This window comes from Cygnus atratus, chromosome 7 (genome assembly GCF_013377495.2).
Source record: "Cygnus atratus isolate AKBS03 ecotype Queensland, Australia chromosome 7, CAtr_DNAZoo_HiC_assembly, whole genome shotgun sequence".
Lineage (NCBI taxonomy): Eukaryota > Metazoa > Chordata > Aves > Anseriformes > Anatidae > Cygnus > Cygnus atratus.
The window spans coordinates 2,180,509-2,197,287 of NC_066368.1; positions in this window are offsets into that span (position 1 = coordinate 2,180,509).

A 16,779-nucleotide genomic window follows, 5' to 3' on the forward strand; every position below is an offset into this window, starting at 1 on the left:
TTTTCATAGTATTAATTTGGTTTGGTATAAAAATCAGTTTTTGCCAATGAAAATGCATTCCTTTTCGCAAAGACATGTCTTGGTCTCTATTGTGCATGCGAAGGTGTTGAGGTCAGAGGGTAAATTTCTCTTAGTTGCAGACTATTTCCATGGCTGAATATCACATGATTAGCAGTGTTTGGTCACTGCTGGGAGAGACTGGAGAGAAAGGAAGGTCAGGTGGGTGTCTTGGGAGAAAATCAGAGAGAATTACTATAAAATATGTGCAGTTAAGTGAGAAAATCAGCATCTGCTAGCTGTTTTTTATTCTTTCATTTTTTTGAAATCGGAGGAAATGTTATGAACACATTGTTTTGGGGTTTGTTATAATTCTGAAGGGAGAAAACGATGAGGATGAAGGTGGGAGCTTGGGGAATGCAAATAGGAGGCAAGCATTGACAGCAGAAGCCGTTAACAGCAATACTATTTTTCATGATGACTTCAATCCCACGGAAGACAAATTAAGTAAAGAGAGAAAGAAACCACCTCTCTAGGTTCCTTGCAGCCCTGGTTATGAAGCTCCTGGACATTTTGGGAGATATTGCCATATCCAAAACAGCAAAAACCATCCCAGCTTCAGCTGAGGATGCGAAGTCAAGCCCAGGAGCCTCTCTGGGCAGATATAAGCCCTGCAAAAGTGTTTTCCAAGGGGAGCTCAAAGGGCTGCTCCATCATGCCCTAAACACACAGATTCTGCAGACATTGGGAGGTTGACACCACCTGATCATATTCTGCAAGCTTGGTGCTGCCACCCTGTTCCCCTCCGAATCCAACTCTTTGACAAGAATGTGAGCCATGGAGAGAATTTGGGGCAGTGACAGGGGAGCAACAGAAATTGTCTTTCTCTCCAAATCTGACTTGCACTCTTTGTGAATAATTACACGAAAAGTTTTGATCACCCTGTAATTATGATTTTGTAAGGGTACTATCCTTCCTCCCCTCCTCCTATGGGAATGCTCTTCACTGATGAGTAAATCTCCAAAATCTCCCTCCTCGGGACACTTCTGCTCTGTTTTCCTATCACAGCAGTGAATCCTGCCTGGCTGCTTGTCCTGAGCCTCTCACTTGCTGCACCTAGCTTACTTCTTGAGAAGTCTCCCTCATGGCCCATTTAGGAATGATTCAGTATAACCAGGATGGAATTGGGAATCTCTTCAAACCTGCAGAAACTCCAAGAAAGTAGAAGGTGCACTCAGAAATGATAACCTGCTGGCTGTCTCACATCAGCGGCACAGGGAGCCCAGAGAAGTTTAACACCTGCTTTGGAGATAGTCCATTTCTGATCTGTTGATGTTTAATAGCTGTGAATATTAAGTTAATGTTAGGAAAGTTATGGGTTTGACGTTGCCTTTGGCATTTATCATATCTATTGTCCTTCAGGGGATGCTGTGAAGGCCCTCCGAGCAGTCGGGGAGGCAGATCACCATCCAGCTGGGCTTGCTCTAGGATGCAATAAATAAAGTGTGGGGGAAGATGCCGCTCTGCCATACGGTCCTTCCCTCCACATTGCAGTTGCATCCAGCCCTGCTTTGCTGCTCCTGAAAGGAGAAACTCCAGTTTCTCTTGCAGAGATCTCCACAGCCTGCTTGTTCCTAAGTGCCAACGGAGAGGAAAAGTTCAGTCGGTTACTGCTGCTGTTGCTGCCCTGTGCTTACTCGGGCTCCTGTTCAGCACCCACTACAAGAACTTAGCTTTAAGCTTATGGTCTCATCTCCTTCAAGAAGAAATACAATATTCAAAGTGTGTTCCTGATAGATGGTTTGGCAGGTGCACAGGAGAGGGTGTGACAGCCCCTCTGGGGGGTGTCAGCCCACGCGCCCCACGGCCCCTGAGCCGCGCACTCAGCCACCGCATGCTGCGTTCAGGCAAAAATGATGCCAAAGAGCCAAAACAAAGAGTATTGTGTTTGGCCTATCTTGCAAAAAATTATGCATTGAAGAAGAATACTGTGGAAGCAGAGTAAGTACAACATACACGGCAAAGTGTCTTGTTGCTTCTCTGAGACAAAGGCAGACAAAATTAATCAGCAATGATTTGTTGTGCCAGAAAATGCACGCTTCTGACTATCTGTGGCAGATTATTGCCAAGGAAATAGTTCCTCAATATCCCAGGCACATTCCTGACCTCTATATTATGAAGTTATTTCTGCTTTATGATTTGTAACCTGTAAAATGCCTCTGATCTTAATAAATGAGAGCTTGTTGCCTCCTGAAATCCACTGTATTTCATCTTTTGCTTTCCTCCTTTGGCAGTGTTCTTATTTAGACTGAGTTAACATTAGTATTCTCTCTGAGCATATACACTTCCATGAATTCGATATCATCGCTGCGAGCTAGCACCCTTAGGACGCTATGACACCATCCATATGACATATGATCATGCGTGGAAGCATAGCTGGAGGCTTTATGGAAAACACTGAGGATTTCCCAACCTGCACTTTTTTTTTTTTTTTTCCCACTTCCCCACAAGGAAATGTCGTGGACTTTTTTAATTGCTTAATCAAGCCTATGACCCATGGCTAGGTCTCAAAACTTAATAGTAAACCCGTAGCAAGCAAATTACACGGGGCTGTCTTATCAAAAGCCTTCCTATAAAACAGTTCAAGTTGCCTGAGGTTCAGCCTGACGCAGCTTCTGAAAATGAAGGGCCTTACCCTTGGTCAATGTACAGGAGTTTTCTTGATGTTTACAGGGGATTCTGGTGGCAGGACAACTGGAGTGCTGCCCCAGGGGGACACCCCACGTCCAGGGTGGGTCCCCATCCACCCAAAGCCACGCCCTGCCAGTCATATGGGAAAATCAATATTCTCAGAAAACCCGTGGCATGAACCCCCTCCACGCCTCCCAGTGCCTCAGGTGCAAACAGCACAAAAAGCTGCAACTTGCCCTTGCCCTCATGAATTAAATGGATTCCCCAGGAATTTGGGAACCACGGCTCCCACCCCGTGCCCACACAGAGCGAGGTGCTAAGTCTGAGCAAAACATTTTGACCATTCATGTGATCCAAATTATTTCATCGTGCTTGGCTCACTACATTTTCAGTAAAAAGGGGAACACAAGCACATTACCAGCAGTAACGCCAAGAGATAACGGCTGAATGTGGGAGCGCTCATGGTAATGAGGGCTGTGTGCTCAGGAGAGGTAGGTGGAGGGCAGCATCCGCCCCAAACACCGTAACACAATTCCAGCCCCTGCAAGCCCTGAAAAAGCCAGACATCTCCTGAAACTGTTTTACGAGTGCACATGGAGAAACTGCAGAAAATATAACTGTTTGTGAATAAAATGGAAATTAGTGCTGTTGTGTTCACCTGTAAGTTTTCCTTTAAAGCCAGTGATTGCATTTGAAACCTGCAATTCTCAACAAAAAGAGAAAAGTTCAGTGCTGATTGCTGGATATTTGGACCTCCCAGTGCAAACATTAACTGGCTGAGAGGCACTCTGGAATGTAATGAAGGAAACAATACTGGGAAGGGAGCCAAACGCAGAAACACTGGCGCCTGCAACCTAGGGATTTGCCTCCTAGTAATAGGAGCTGAACAAGGCCCAGCACTTCTGTTAGGCTGGAAATGACATACTGTGATCCTTGACTTAGCCAAAGGGATTTTAAATGGAGGAAAGAGCTGGCAAGACAAAATCTCCTGCACTTTTCACAGTGTTTTCTAAAACAAGCAGAGGAAATCAAGAGAAAAGACTGTAGTCTATTACATTTGATCCAGTTAAGTCAAGAGTGGAAGCTTTTTAACTGCTGTTATTATTTTTTATACTTTCTCATCATGTCACACCACCCAGAAAGCACAGACATAAAGCAGAAACTTGAAACTGCTTTCATTCAAGAAGAAGGGCACCCCAACATTGCGTTATTGACAGGAGGTCTGAAAAAACTGACAGCTGCAGAAATTGTACAGTTGAAGTTCAATTCCCAGGAGCGGGAACAATATACTGATGGTATTAATTCCGTTTGGAATTGTTAAAATAAGAAAAGGTTATGGGCTGAGGAAGGGACCTGGTATTTTTTTTCTTGTAACAAAGGCGAACCTTCCTTCTTCCCTGGTGTCCTTGGACTGTCATCTCCAACCTTTTGAAACTGTATCTGATTATCCATGTGGCAATTAATCATAATTAAGCAGGCTTGAGATTTGGAAAGGTACAAAGAAGGTGGCTATAGATCTGGCTTTTGTCCTGAGTAACCTCTTTTTTTTTTTTCTTTTTTTTTTCTTTTTTTGGCTGCTGAATCTTGTGTTCAGAGCCATGAGAAGGAGGACTGCAAAACTGCGAGGAAAAAAAAAAAAAGAAAGAGAGGTAGAAATAACAGAGAATGTGTGTGTACGTGTGTGTGTATGTGTTTGTATGCGCACGTGCACGCTTTAGCACCAGAGCCACCGGCATCCTGGTTGTTCTTTCTTTCTCTTTTGGACATCGCAGTCCCTAGAAACTAAGTTCCAGCAAACTTGGACACAGCCTGTTTCCAAGAGGAAGCTAGGTAACAAATTACCTTTCTAATGCCAAGTGATTTGGATCCATTCTTACAAACCAGATTTTTTCAATTTATTACAGGAAAACATTCAATCATTATACGCTGGCACTCTGTCTGGGGCACATGGAATACCATTCTACCCACCCCGCCCACATCCAGTTTTTAAAGGCTTAGTAAGCCCAGAATGTCTTCTTATTAAATGTTTTATATATTTATAATTAAAATACTGGGCTGGCATTAGAATCATTTTAACAGATGTAACCTGACACAGGCTTTCTCTGCCCAGGGTCAGGCTGGGAAACAATGGCTTCTTTAACTCCTGCCTTCTGCTCAGGTTTCTGTTTGCACATGGGTCCAATTTGTCCCATTTATGATTAGGTTTAAGTAAGTTGATGTGCTATTTATTTAGGAGAACTGCCATTTCAGACTATTACCATATTCCCCTACAATATACATTACAGTGTGGTCTATGCCTGCACTGTCCATTATTAGGTTATTATGGTCCCGAATATGGTCCCAATTCACCAAAACAACAACAACTAACTTGATTCAGGCATTAAGTGATTTACTGCAGCTCTTTACGTTGGAATTAGCGTACATACTGCTCGCAAAAGCCAACACCCCCCTCCTCACCCCCAACCCTAAAGGCTTACAAGGGCCATGTGCTGGCATGTGAAAGAGACTTAAATGTCTAGGTAATTGATTTAAATGTCAGGTATGAATGCTGGGCAGGGAAAACCTAAGGGGCAGGGTCTGCCTTCTTGCAAAACAGACCAAGGTGCTGCTCACTCTCACCGTCACCAAGTGTGGCAGGATTGGGTTCAGCAGTAGGAAATGCTGGGAAGAGCTCAATACCAGCCACCACAGTCCCATCCCGTGGAGCTGACAGCCCGGGTTTCTCTCTGTTACCAATAAAATACGCTTGCTTCACCTTTGACGCTGCACTGAGGAAAAGCAAAGGTAATTTATAACGACTGGCCTCAAACATGTGGCTGGTCCTTTGCTCCCCCGCTCTGCAATGCAACCCCCTACCCCTGCCACAGAGAAGCGTGGTGATTGAAGCCAAAGGACTTTTCAGCAGCTCTTCAGCTCCCCCCAGCTGTGGCAGCCCCTGCCAAACGGCAGCTCACTGCTCCCAAATCCCTGGGCATCATCCCACTGCCTCCAGCACCAGCTCGGGTGCATGGATGTGACCATCTCCCACAACAGGCTCTAAGCTCCGAGACCATCCCTCCCAGCCGCAGCAAGGGGCTGTGTTTCTGTTCTTGGGCAAAGCTCACGACCAACAGCTGTAATTCACATAAGAACAAATCCGTAACCACAACCCCCGTGTGCTCCAAAAGCTGTGGTGAACCAGTGGCCAATCAGCCCTGCCGTGCACACCGTGCTCCTGGCACCACGCCTCCCAGCCCAGCCACGGGGCCACCGGTCACCAGCTTCCAACCGGAAGGTTCCCAGCCTCCTTTCCAATTTCTGTGCTTTGCCAGGCGTGTCCCAGCCTCCTTCCGAGTGACTTATTTCTGTGTTCTGCCAGGCATGAGCCCTGCACAACGAAGGAGAGGGTGACTGCACACCAGCCCTGAGCTTATTCATCATCTCCTTGTAGGCGTCTGTTTGAGTGGTGGCCCATCGACCAGTGTGGTGAATTTTTCTGGGTTTTGGAGCTAGGAGGATGACCACAAGTGCTGCTGGAGGTACCAGGACACTGAGGAGCCTGGCAGCCCATGGCCCTGTGGCACACAAAGGAGTTGGAGGGGTCTCCGGGCAGCGGGCAGCCCGAGGGGCACAGCACAGGGCCCCGACCAGCGCCGAGGTGTGTGGAGGGGGAAGAAGCTGACACCTCAAGAAGCAGAAAAAGAGGGGGAAATAGGGATGGCTTTTCAGTTCTGCTGCACGCACTGCTCAGCAAGGCCAGGTGGCATGCAGAATTCTTTCAACAGGAGGAAAAAAAGTGGAAATAAGGCTTGTTCTGGACTCAGGGGACCCAATGGTTTTCTCACAGTGGCCACTCAACAAATCCACTTCCAGACCAAGGTGAAGGCTGTGAATGGAGATGAAATTCCATCTGGTTGCTTGCACAGCCCAGGTGGGAGGTAGCCAGAAGCCATAAGAAGCGCTACCACCGCAGGAAAGGAAAGCCTTAAGATTTTGGACTCATCCCTGCCCCCTCTGCAGGCATCCGACATGCACATGTGGCTTCTGAACATATCAGCAGACCCTGGTTTGGGGTTTGCAAGGCACCCGGTTAGTCACACGCAGATATGCCTGGTTCTGTTTACACTTACATGGTGCATGATCTGTCCTGAGAACAACCTGTTAGTAAATTAAACTGAGACCCACAAGAGGTTAGAAAATGAAGCTCAGTGCTCACCATCCAGGACACAACTATGGCTAGATTCAATTTTTGGATCAATGTGGAGGTAAAAAGGCATCACAGTTGCATATTTATTAGTTTCTACTTCACAGAGATAAAAAGATGAGAGAGTAACTTTGCTTTTCTTTCTCAGAAGGGGCTTTAAGGTGAGCCTTACTTAGACATCTCCAGGAAGACAACAGTGCAAGGATTAAAACGGCAAGGCTGGAGCCCGTGGTTGCTCTGCCTTTTGGAGGTGAGATGGATTTCTCCATGTGGGATCCCTGCCCGCCTCCTCCAGTGCCCTGCCTGCAGCTTTCTGCCGAGCGGGGGCCCTGAAGTGCCCGCAGTGCACCGCTTTGGGACCCCTTCCAGGTCGTTTGGAAGTCAGGCTTGGAGCCTGCTCCAGACACCGAGCCATGTAACGTGAAGCTATGAGAACTTGGGAAAACCTGCTTGGCAAAACCTCATTTTTTTTCTTTCTCTTTGGTTGAAATCCCCTCCCTTTTTTTTTTTTTTTTTTTTCTTTCCAAATCCCTAAATTGACCAAGCTTGTGAATCTCGCCTGAGTTTGATTAAAGTCAATAGGGAATTTTAAACCAAAGAGGCAAAAAATCAGGGTAGCAAGAAAAAACATTTTTATTTTATTATTTTTTTCTAATTCTGTAGTGGATTCCTCCTGTGGCAGCCCCCCCTTCCCCAGCCCCCCTGAGCACAGCCCCTGGCACGTGCAGCCTGCTGCAGATGGATCGCGCTCGGCACGCGCGGCCCTGCAGAGCTGGCACACAGATGTTGGCGTCGCGCTCGCCAGCCAGGAAGCATTTTGGGGAGATGGCACGCTGCTACTGCATGGGAAAAGGAGGGGGGGACCTCCACTGGGGCTGGCAACCCCCCCCGCCTTGCTCGGCTGCAGCACCTGTCCCCATCCCCAAGCCCATTCCTTGGGGGCAGCAGGTGTACTGCCTCGAGGGACACCTCAGTTCTCTCCTCCCTGTGAATCTGATTGCTTTAATTTGGGCGCAGTTATAGCCCCAACCACTGGGACCAGGCTCAGGACTCACCAACACCAGGGGATTTGCTGTGGGAAATGCTGAGCAGCATGCTGGGGCCTGATCCAGCTATGGGCAGAGGATGTTGAGCACCCTCAGTGGGGCTCGCTCTGCAGTTTAGCCACACAGACCATGACTGTTCAACTTTTTAAAGATTTTTATAATTTCTGTGACCTTTGTGTGGGTGAGGACCACAAGTGAGTTTAAGTCTCACTTTCCCTATGAAGAGTCAGGCCTGGACTATGAGTTACGTGGGGAGGCGTTTCCCATCCTGACTTCTGCCTTTTCCTTGCATGCAGGAGGTGACATTCAGAGTTAAGACACTATATTCTTCTGTGGAGAAGATGGACAGGAGAATCAGCAGGACAGCTCAGGAGGAGAAGGCACCTCCCGAGCACCGTTACAAGTTCCCTTCGATCTCAGGGGAGCTGGTAGCTGGGCACTCTCTAGAAATGTCCACAGAGACCCTACACCACAACCCCATGTCTCTCCTGCCATGCAGCCTTGGGGACCTCATGCAAAAACTGAAAGCCACAAAAAACAATGAAATGCTGCTGGCAGATAGCAAGCCAGGGGGGGATTTGGGGGCTGGAAGACAAATGGAGCCCCACCTCCTGCTCAAAACCAAGCAAGATCAGGTTGGGTTGGCTGTAAATATCTGTTAAACAAAATAATCTGAAAGTGTATATGACATTAAATACGCACAGAGCTCCTTACATCAGAGTCCTGCTATTAGAACAAATGCGACATTGCTCTTATTCCTACAATGTTCTTAAAAGGACTGAGAAGCCTTGGTCTGCCCCCCAGTTTGGAGCAAGACATACTGTGCCACTGCATCTCCCCGTCTCCTTAGCGCGAGGTACGTCTCTGTTATGGGATTGTGATTTCAGTTTTTGCACTTCTTCTCTTTTCCCAAAAGTGTTCTTAATAGTTCAGCTTGGTGGACCGAATATCCAGAATAAGCCTGCCTTTTGGGGATTTTATATTGTCGTGCATAATCTATGGCTGTGAATATATCTGCTGGTGTATGTATGTAGGTGTATGATTGAAGTTCACGTCTCATGAGCCAGTTTTTAAGACTATCAATAATGGGTTTTTAGGTTTTACTAATTTTGTTGGAAGGGTTGTCCAGGGGTCATGCGGTCCTACCTCCTTCTCTGAGCAGGTCCAACTAGATCAGAATGTCTTGTCAAAGAATATTTTGAGTATGTCCAGCATATCCAATTCAGATATCTGAGCAGCAGATATACTTCCAAAATATGCAGACATCTTGTAGCCTCCCCTGAGCCATTTACATTGAATTCTCACCAGTTTGGGGGGCTTTTTTTCAGTGTTTCTGAGCAGTGATCTACATAGGAGAGGAGCTCAGCTCAGGGCTGGAAATGGTCTCAACAAAACCCTGTTTAAAAGTCTGTTGTAGTACAGATCAAACAGAGGAAACCTCATCCTGCCATCTGGAGTCCGACCGAGCGGTGGAACGGCGCCAGGTTTGCAGAGGTGCTCACAGACACCCAGCTACTGACGGCACCAAGGATGCGGTGCAGGACGGAGTATTTCTGGGATGCACGGAACTGGGCTGGGGACATGGTTGGGAGGGGGGCACACCAGCAGGGGAGGCAGTCCTGGGGGAGCAGTCCAGCCTCTGGCTCTTCCAAGCCCTGCTCAGTGCTAAGTCGCAGGACCTCTCTTCTCGCACGCTTCCCCTTCTCTCTCTCTTTTTTTTTTTTTTTCATTTGCTTTGTGTTTACTCTGGCCTTGAACCGCTTAGCTTTGCTCCAGGCACAAAATCAAGTGGCTTTCCTCTTGTTCTTCTCTTACCTGGCCTCAGATACAGCAAAACCAAATCCTCAAGGAAAATTTAATGCGCTTCATATTGGCTCCCTCAATAGCAAAAGAGAAAAAAAAAGACAAAAAGACAAAAAAAGACCCCATCCCCACACAGCCAAACTTTATGGGCTAGCAGCAAGCACTCTCCTCCCTGCCTCTAGGGAAGTGGAGGGATCTTATTTATTTTAGCAGACCGTTCATTAGCTATCAAGAGAGAGGGATGGATGCACTCAGACAGAGAAAGCTGGGGTATAAAGCTGCAGCTAACAAGTCAGCGCTGTGCACACTCCTCACGTACCCAGCCCACTGGAGAATTGTGAGAATCACTCTGTAAGGCAGCAGCTCTCACCGATCTTTTGGACACCTTGAGAAAATAATGTACTTGAAGGCACCATGTCAGAACTTAGGCCGTATTTCTGCTTCCCGCTTTACTTCTTAAACGAAGGGGAGCCTCCCTTCTGCTTTCAGCCTGTTCTGGACGAGGCCTGAGGAGCTCACTGCTGCTTGACCCACGTTTCGCCTTGTGCAACCTCGCACCATGAGCTGGAGGCGCGGTGATCGCAGTGCTTCTCTTGGCTCTTGCTTTCTGCAAAGTGTGAATTTCCTGTTGGCTCTGTTTTGTGCATTTTGATATTTAATTTTTTTATTATTTTTTTTTTTTTTTTTTTTTTTTAGCCAAGCTCTTCACCCCAGACCTGTGAGGAATATTCAAGAGGAAAGTGAAGGTCAGGAAATGAAGTTCCCAGGCGCTGAGGGTTTTGCTGCGGTGAGCAGTGAGGCTGCAGCTGTGCACGGTTGTGGGAAGTCCTGGCTGCCCCTGCACGCCCCCCACAGCAAATATCAGCTCTCTACCCCATCACGCTTTTACCTTCATGGCGTCAATGCACTGACAGATACAAGATGTTGTTTTTCAGGAGGGACTAGTGCAGGTTACATCCTCAGCTAATGCAAAATGGCATAATGACATTCTGATTGATACCCGCCAGTAGACTGGCTCAGCAGCCAGTTACCCAAATGCAGGTAAAACTCCTGGTAAGATGAAATTTCAAAGCTTCTGTGTCCCTCTACTCATGGAGGAAAGCTGCATCCACAGGGTGCGGCTATGGATGGTCCCTCAGCTCTGAAGCTTGAAGGCACTTAGACACTAGTAGGAAGTACTGTCACAGCTCCTAGCAATTAAACTAAAACGAGGAACGTGGTGCTCAGGAAAACAAACGAAGGATGTGTGAGAAAAGACTGATTGTGTGGTTGCATGAACCTTGAGCTGGAATTCATACATTTCCAGACTTTCTAGAGTTGGCTGAATTTCTTCTAAAACCCAATATGTCCCATGAGACTTGGTCCCACAACCTCACGCCGCGATGCATGCACAGCTCCCCTTTGCCAGGTAAAATGCTGCTGCTGGAAAAGTGACCGTCTTTGAAGCCTATTCAAATCAGCTTAAACATGAATCTCTATAGTCGCTTTTGAGAATAAATATAAGCCTAGAAAGGAGAACTCACATTGCTCTCTAAGCAATGATTTTGCCTCAGTGTTTGTATTCTGCATGGGAAATATCAGCAATTTTGTGGTCAAGCTCATTATTTGCTTTGTACAGGACTGGGATGTTTTAAGCCAAGAAACGAGCTCTGCTCCTCATTCTTGTAATCAAAGGGCCGAGTATTCCTACTGATATTTAATACATTTCATCTCCATCTTTTAATGCATACATTGAAGTATACTGTATCTTTAAAAAAAATCTCAGCTTTGACTGTTAATTTAGCTTCCCACATACAGTCTCATTTACTGTTATCTATTTTTATTCTCACTGGGGATTAGGTAAGCAACTAGCAGTATTTCCAGCTGTCCTTTTTGCATCACTATTTGAAAACTGTAGACCACAAAGAACGTAATTACAAAAACAAATTGCCGGTACAACTGCTCCGTTAATAAGCAGAAACCTGTTGTAAGTTCTGAAACTTAGAAAGACCATTTCAGTCTTCAGTTTTCATTAAACTGTGGCTGCAGAGAGCAGATATAATTGCATTTCTTTTCTTTTTAAAGGCTACAGGTTACCTGAAGTAATTTGTATATAACTTTTTTTCTCTGTAAGTCCAAATCAACTCTCTCAATGGAAAACATTACATCTGAGGGGTCATTCCGCAAGTGTTTTGCATTAGTGCAAAAATTGCATTCATGTACTAAGATGTTTAAGCACCTACATAGCTGTCACCAACCATCTGCACTGCTGGTAGCACTAAATCAGATGGGTACACACGTAAAGCCAATGTAATTTATCTGTCAAGCAGTATTTCATTTAAAACATATTCCTGTAAAATATGAAATACTTAGAGGCACCCACTTTCCTATTTGAGTTTGATGTTTTCCATTACCGCATGAGTAAAATTGTCTTTTTAATGCACCAAGAAAATCTTTGTGCGCTGCGGCTCCAGCATTACGAAAGGGGCTTTGATTTGCATTATGTTAATAGGCAATTACCAGTGCATGAAAAACGGAAGATCTTGCATGTGTGTGTGTTTTGGAGGCTGCTCCCTTGGCTCCTCTCCAAAGCACTCGGACCAGCGAGAATGCCAGCTCAGGTGAGCCTTTCCTCTGCATCTCCATGCACAACAAGAGCACCTGATCCAAAGCAAAACACGTAGAAACCAAGGTACTGTTTCATAGCCTTGTAGAAAAAGCTAGGTGAGCTTTATGAAGCTTGAGTTTAATCTTTGACTCAGATTCATGTGGGGAAGCCTTCTAAGTCTGGAAATACCTTGTACTGTGCTTTACCATTCCGCATGAACTGACAGACTTACATGCTGTGTAGGCTATGGCACCAACACGTGTATTTTTAGAGTTCATGATCCAAATTGTTTATGCAGAAAAACTGTGGTGGAGGTGGATGAAGAAATAATCTTATTTTGTCCAATTCTGCACATTCTGCAAGGTACAGTGTTAATAAAACATTTTCAATAAACAAACTAACCAGCCATAAGTTGCTGTTTTTAATATAAGACACAAAGTCTCTGTATGATTTTTCCAGATCCTGCACCTGATTAATGACATACCACTTTGGCTGAATTTATGTTCGGGGAAAGTGCAGGGTGTGCTTCCTTCACAAACAGAAACAAGATGTGCAGGCTCCTTTCTTACCTGTACCATATGCCCAAGCAAGCTGGAGGAGCGGACGGGACACAGGCAGCTCATGGTATGAGTCTGCACCGCTAGCTTGTGGCAGCGGGGATGTTCAGGTTTCACCCTCCAAACCAAAAGTCTCAGTTGGCAAAATGGGACAGGATCCCTCTGAGTGAAGTTATTTTAGTAAGGTAAGTTAATGCAATGTGAGACATATAAACTGAACAAATTATACAAGTAGCTGGAGAAATAGAGCATCTGTTCACAGAAAAGACAAATAAGGAATCAAACATGTAATTTTAAACATCAACTTCTGATCATATCAAAAGAGTGTAAGTTCAGGATCTGTTATTAAAAGAAGTATGTTGCTACAATCGGGATATTGATAATTTCACAATAATACTCTCAGTAGTGATAAAACTACATTTGTCTCTGCTCTGCATATGATGATGCAATTGTACTCAAAGTAGCATGTACAGCATCTTGAATGTGAAAACTGATGCCTTGATACAGTCATAGAAAACTTGCTGTGTGAGTATATGAAACCAGGGGAACATCCCAAATTTTAAAAACATTCCCAAACTAAACAGCCTCCATATTTAAGAGGCGTGTACACATCTACAGCAAAGTTAACTGGAGTGAAGAATGCCAAACTTCAGTTTATGTGGTTTTCTCCTAGAAAACCCCAAGTTCCATCCCAAACTCTGATGCCTCTTTCCAGCCGTGACTGTTAATCATGGACTCACTACTTCATGTCCAGCCAGAACACGTGGAGGAGCCCTGCACCAGATTGTGCACCAGCACCAGCATCTTCCAAGGCCAGTAATTGTAGAGATGAAGAAACGTGATTGAAACTTCCCATGGGAATCAGTGGATGCAGAATTTCATCGTTACATTTGACCCTGGATCCTGGGACATGGGTAGCAGACCATTCAGGGTCAGAACCAGCACTTTATAGCTGACATCTCTTAGCAGAAGTAGAATGCCAAATCTCAATGACTCACACCTAAATGTGCCCCTGGAAAAGAGTACGTCTAGTGTTCCTTTTCAGGCTGGCATGGAAAGAGCAGCACGACCTTGGTCAAAACAGACCTTGTATAAAAGCATTCACTAAGGGTCCATAAATGTATCGCCTGGTACATCTTTCAGATCCCTAATTCAACATCTCTCTCTCTGCCCTATTTCTCCCACCCAGAGCACAACAGAAATATTTTCACTGAAAAGATTGCCAGCTGTCTGCCAGGAAGAATTTCTCCAGAGGATACAGTCTGCCAGCAACAGGGGAGAAAGTGGAGGATGATCTGCAAAGGGGGAGGTTTCTGGGAAACCTCCGTGGCCTGAAAAGGGGGGTGAAAATAAGTGCTTGCTTACACTGTTGGTCTAACTTTTAAATCAGTTTTTAATTGCATGAAAAGCCATCCTCATCCCTTTTGATTACATCCTTCTATTGCCCTCAGAACCACAGCATCTGAACATCTTATTAATAAAAGCTATTTTGGAAAATAAAACTCCTTTGGAATATATGAGGATTAACATTATATATAGACCACGATGGCTTAAAAGAGATTGTTATGGTCTGTTATGCAAATACATATTTACTAGACCTTTTGAAATACAGATCATGCAAATATGTATTCAGGGACTTTCAAAAATGCAGATTATTGACCTGACAGATCATAAAGGCTCCTTTGAAACCATTCTGGGTTACGGTATCATGTAAACGCTTATTTAGGCAATTTTTAAGAATTTTTACTACTACAGTCAGTGAAAATCCTCATGAAACTAAATGTTTTGCTCACCTGACAGCCACAGCCATTTCAAAACCTCAATACCTCCTCCTCCCATGTTTGCAAAACCCAACTCCATCCTCTCTGGGAGTGGCAGAGCTTTTTTCTGCACGGTACAACATCACGTCCCAGTGAGGTGGTGACCATCTGGAGTTATCTGGGTCTGAAACCAAGCTGGGAACAGGGGAGTGGGAGGTGCAGCAAGCCCCAGTCCCCTAACGAAGCACCTGTACATGCTATAGCTCAAGTTTTAGGCATTTAGGTGTTATCTCGGGCTTAGGAAAATGACCAGCAGCCCAATGGGAAATTCCTTCATCTCTCCATGCATAGGAAATAACCCTTCTGATCTCAGCAGAAGACAGCATGTGCGAATTTCAGAGGTCATGACAAGGTGTGACAGCAGCAAAGGATTGCAGATTGTGCCGTCACCTTTCCCACGCACAGGTGGGGTGGTGCCTTGAAGCCACCTGTGAAGGACCAAGATAGGACACGCTGCACCAGGGAGCCTGAGCACAGGAGAGAGGACCAACCAGAAAACCTAGAAAGCATCACCCATGTCCAGCCCAGATGACCACCAAGCATCTGCTGTAACCTCACTTACCCCTTACCACTCCTGCACCTCTGCCCTGCAGCCAACCCACCTGCAACTGCACCCAGAAAGAGATGAGCTGGGTAAGAAGGAGCAGGCCCAGGAAAAGTGTTCCTCCTCCCCACCTCAGTTATTGCTTGCTTTCCAGAGGAGGGCAAGAAGAGGGCTTTGCTGACGAAATATTTTATGGCATAAAGAGAAAAACGAGGAGTCATCTTGCAGAGACTGCATAGAAGCAGCCGTGCAGGCCTAACCTCCAATTTCCACAGCACATGGTGAACTTCAGCTGGTCACTTTGGGGAGGAAAAGAGCATTCCTTAGTAGCAATTTCCTGAACCAATTGGTATTCTCGGTTTCAAACAGATCTCTTATTATTCAATATTAAATCAATAAAGCAATGACATTTGTTAATTTGTATTCAGGCATATGAGTAAGAAAGGAAAGCAACTTTTTTTGTATACATGGCCCAGTAGTACAATGGCTGTTATGTTTTGTTATGTGTTATAATAACACAGTCTTCCAAGAATGCGTGCATGTGTGTTAAACTGATTGTGCCAGGTGATTGCAACGTTCCTGGAGCACAGACACTGCCTTGATGAATAGTGGTGTAAATGCTCCAGCAATCTTGCACATAAATGTGTCAGCTCTGATCTACATAATGGAGAGAGGTCCTTTCATGGACTGGATAAAAGTGGGTTTATGAATCATGGAAAAACATGCTTCCCATGGAAAAAAGCATGTTAGTGAATTTTTTTTCAGAAAATCCTTTAAAAAAAAGCCCTCCACCTGGAATCTGGCCAGAGCATTTTAGTACTTTTATCATTCCGATGGTCAAGGAGAGCTGTTCATGGTAATTAAGAGGGGTGTGTGGGTTTTTTTAAAGATACAACTACAAACAAAAGGTAGTAAATTTAATTTTCATTAGGGTAAAATTACTGTTCTCTTACTATGAGCAGGAACACACATCAACAAAAACTCCTTGTTACTTTCTCTCTGCAGATCTGGCTTCTATTTTCCGCGGCTATAGGAAGGTTTGACTTAACGTTCACTATTCAACAAGGCACCATAAAATCTCCCACAAGAAAATTTACTGTAGGTGTATAGTAAATCACATAAAGGGTATGCATGCTCATTTATAAAACACAGACTCCTTCCATTGTATGAGCAACAACTAAGGGGCGTACCTTAAGAACACCCCATTTTTAACGTTATTTGTTTGCAATTGGACAACTTCAGACAATAAAAATATCTCACAATGGCACAAACATAGGAATAATCAAAGTTTGGGCAGTTTTTCCTTAGTGACATAGTAAGGGGAGTTCTGAAATTAATTCTTGCTGGTGTTCTGCTGTTGTACTTCACACTGCTGGGACAGGCATGGGGCATGCAGTGCCCCAGCCTCGGGGCTGGCCACAGACCTGCGCAAGGCTCCACCGTAGGAATTCTCTGCTAGAGCCCTGCTAGCACACAGTTCCCACCTGAACAACGGTCCTGCCTCCACCGGGGGTGTTGAGGCTATAGATGGTTACTCCTATGAATGCTGCA